This window comes from Sinocyclocheilus grahami, unplaced genomic scaffold (assembly GCF_001515645.1).
Source record: "Sinocyclocheilus grahami isolate Dianchi unplaced genomic scaffold, SAMN03320097.WGS_v1.1 scaffold1929.1, whole genome shotgun sequence".
NCBI lineage: Eukaryota > Metazoa > Chordata > Actinopteri > Cypriniformes > Cyprinidae > Sinocyclocheilus > Sinocyclocheilus grahami.
This window is the reverse complement of record NW_015507108.1, coordinates 107,792-111,188: the sequence shown is the minus strand read 5'-3', so window position 1 is coordinate 111,188 and position 3,397 is coordinate 107,792. Positions and strand designations below refer to the sequence as shown.

At 41.6% G+C, this 3,397-nt stretch overlaps 1 long non-coding RNA gene across 1 annotated transcript; it reads right to left on the bottom strand.

Moving 5' to 3' along the window:
- Positions 1–28: 28 nt before the first annotated feature.
- LOC107573394 (uncharacterized) lies at positions 29–709 on the bottom strand. The gene is made up of 2 exons (XR_001607500.1): positions 588–709; positions 29–351 (listed from the first exon to the last, which is right to left on the bottom strand). It is a non-coding gene; the product is annotated as an uncharacterized lncRNA (long non-coding RNA).
- Between the last annotated feature and the right edge of the window lie 2,688 nt (positions 710–3,397).

Below are 3,397 nucleotides of genomic sequence, written 5' to 3'. Positions count from 1 at the left end.
GCAGTGAAAGTTGTTTGATCTCATTATTGACACGTTTGTATGAGAGAGGAATGTGTGTTTGTGGTGCACTTGGATCAGTTGGAATGTTAAAAAATTGACACAAGCTGTTTAATTGCTCATAAGAAAACCCTGTGCAGTAGTGGAAATAATCAGGTACATGGCTTTGGTTTAAAATCTTAGGGTTTAAAGCATCTGAGGTGTGTGCATACTGAAGTTCCTTTTGAAGATGATGGAGTTGGCCATCCTTTGACTTGAGTTGAAGCTTCAGATTTATGACGTCCTGCTTGTGATTAGCTAATGCGTCCTGCAGAGTTCTCAGTTCCTCTCCATGGTCGCCCATATCATGTTCTTCTGTAAATGGATAAAAAGAGAAAGGAAACTTGGAATGTAACTAATATATGTTATTTTCTTCTGTTTTACAGCTTCCTCTCCTTGACTCTGCAGGACCATCATCTGCGAAACAGCCGTCAAACGACTTGCCGGATTTCCCTCTGCCAACACAGCTGTCAAATTTCTGTGCAGTGCTGCATGAAAAAAAACGTTCAGTCAGTAACTAAAAACAGATACAAATAGCGGTTTAAACTTACCATAGGTAGAGTCACTCTGTTGTGATGTACTGTGAAATGTGTCCTCAGTGGAGTTTGAGGTGCTGGCTTCCTGTCACACATGATTCAGTAAACAATCAGTTTAACAATTGTTTAGTTGTCTTCATGAAGTCATTAAAGTTTAACAAACCCTTCTAATAACTTAACTTACATTTTATTACACTGTTGTTTTGATCCTGTATTGTTTTCTTACCAGAAACAAATAAAATGAATTTTGTATAAAGCATGAGAGCATGCTGTGTTCTGTAATAAATCTCGCTGCCCAAATAAAGTCTACACGGTAGTAAACAGGTATGACAGCACATAAATGACTACTGTTAATGAACTGATTAAGTTTGCATACCAACCTTTCCTTGGAGATCTCCGGCAAGCCCCCTGATGTTTCCTCCTTAGAACTAACCCCGGGAGAGCCGCGATCGGATTGGGGTACTCAGGGGTAGGCCGTCGATTAACAAAATGCTGAAATATATTTTAAAGTATGTCAGTCAGCCTCCGTCTTGCCTTTAATCATCTTATTTTACGTTCAAATATATGCATTATGAACAAAGAACCGTCATTATTTCCAAGCAATGCTGTGCTGAGTTAGCTATCTAGCTAACATTAGCGTGTTCTTACCTTGGAGCAAACGTAGGTTTTTTTGTTAATCCTGTCGACATTTAGTTGTGAATGGGGCCTCCCACACTGCTTGATCCACGCCCGGCATTTCTCCCCTTGGGTTTTAGGTTTCGGGAAGGGAAAAAATTCCACCACCCCGTCCAAACTTTTAGGATACCGGGTATCAGATTTGCACAATCCATATGCACAACGCTTCGGCATGTTTCCCTCGCTCGAAAGCTTGCCAGACCTCCCGCGCCTAGTTACGATTGGCCTGTGGCGGTTTTCGGGCGTGGCTTAGTGAAGGGTCAGTTAAATGACACAATAATTATATAGAGGCCTGATTATTAAATACATTTGTATAATGTTAATGAGTAACATGAGTAATAAGGCATCTTAAAATGAACCTTGTACTAAATTAGAATAAATTAGCACGTGTTAAGAATTTATCTTACAATTAATTTATTATTTATAATGTGTAAAGAAAATACAGATAGATTCAGACATATATTTCTCCACTAAAACTTAACTTTGTATATCTAGAAATATTTAGGACATTATTAAACCCAAAATAGCATGCCACATGAATTGATAAAGACTGGTTTCAAGCTAAAGTACCTGCATGCTCTGCCAGTGGGCACTGAAGGAAATTGAAAGACTGACGGATTTACAGTTTAACGTACCTTTAACTCACTTTCACGATGCTTGCATAAACGTAATTGTCATAAGAAAAACTTGATGGTAGCGCGTTTGTGTCTTGACACAGATATGACAACATGACAGACATGATATTCAGCGCTGAGGACAAGCAACGTACAGATTACGCAGTTCACACTTAAGCCTATGGCGAATGGTAGTTTTTAAACGCGCTCTAATCTCAGAGTTTTGCATTAGATAACGTCAATAAAATGACTGGTAAATGTTCCGCGTTATGCCAGCTCTTTCTGCAGAAAGACTGCTCGTTTGTAGCGGGTGAGACAGACACTTCAACACGGTGTCATGCGTCACAAAAACGATTTCCTTGGAGATCTCCGGCAAGCCCCCTGATGTTCCCTCCTCAGAAGTAACCCCTGGAGAGCTGCGATCGGATTGGGGTACTCAGGGGTAGGCCGTCGATTAACAAAATGCTGAAATATATTTTAAAGTATGTCAGTCAGCCTCCGTCTTGCCTTTAATCATCTTATTTTACGTTCAAATATATGCATTATGAACAAAGAACCGTCATTATTTCCAAGCAATGCTGTGCTGAGTTAGCTATCTAGCTAACATTAGCGTGTTCTTACCTTGGAGCAAACGTAGGTTTTTTTGTTAATCCTGTCGACATTTAGTTGTGAATGGGGCCTCCCACACTGCTTGATCCACGCCCGGCATTTTTCTCCTTGGATTTTAGCTTTCGGCAAGGGAAAAAATTCCACCACCCCGTCCAAACTTTTAGGATACCGGGTATCAGATTTGCACAATCCATACACACAACGCTTTGGCATGTTTCCCTCACTCGAAAGCTTGCCAGACCTCCCGCGCCTAGTTACGGTTGCTAAGCCACGATTGGCCAGTGGCGGTTTTCAGGGCGTGGCTTAGCGAAGGGTCAATTCACTCATCAGAATCTTTGGTAATCCTCTGCAAACTTCACTACGGCTCATTCGGTTCTTGTTGAGTCCTCGGTAATCCTCTGCAAACTTTGACAGTTGGTTGAACCGGCTCAATCGGTTCTTTTTGTGTTGGATGAGCTACTTCGGCTGTGCGTCCTGAATCATCAACCCGGAACTAAAGTTCGATTACGTTCGATTTGTAAACCAGCTCAACTGGATACTTCCTGAGAACCGGTTCAAAAGAAAGATTCCTTCAAGAACCGAACATCACTAAAACCCATTGCAATGTTTTATTGGAAGTATTACACATAATGAACCCAGAGCTATATTTAAAAATGTCCTGGCTCTTCCCAGCTTTATAATGGCAGTGAATGGGGGTTGAGATTCATCCATCCATAGTAAAAATGTCCCGGATCTTACGCTACGCCTACGTCATCCAGCTGGAACAAACAGAACAGTCAATGAAGACGAAGAAGAGAACGATGTGTAGCTCCCGGCACCGATTTATACTGTAGTCGCACCGGTAGTGACGTCATGGCTGTCGCCGGCCAACGAGTTGGTGTTTTTTCAATGTATGCTTCAGATACGAGTCACGACGAGGCGTTCCCC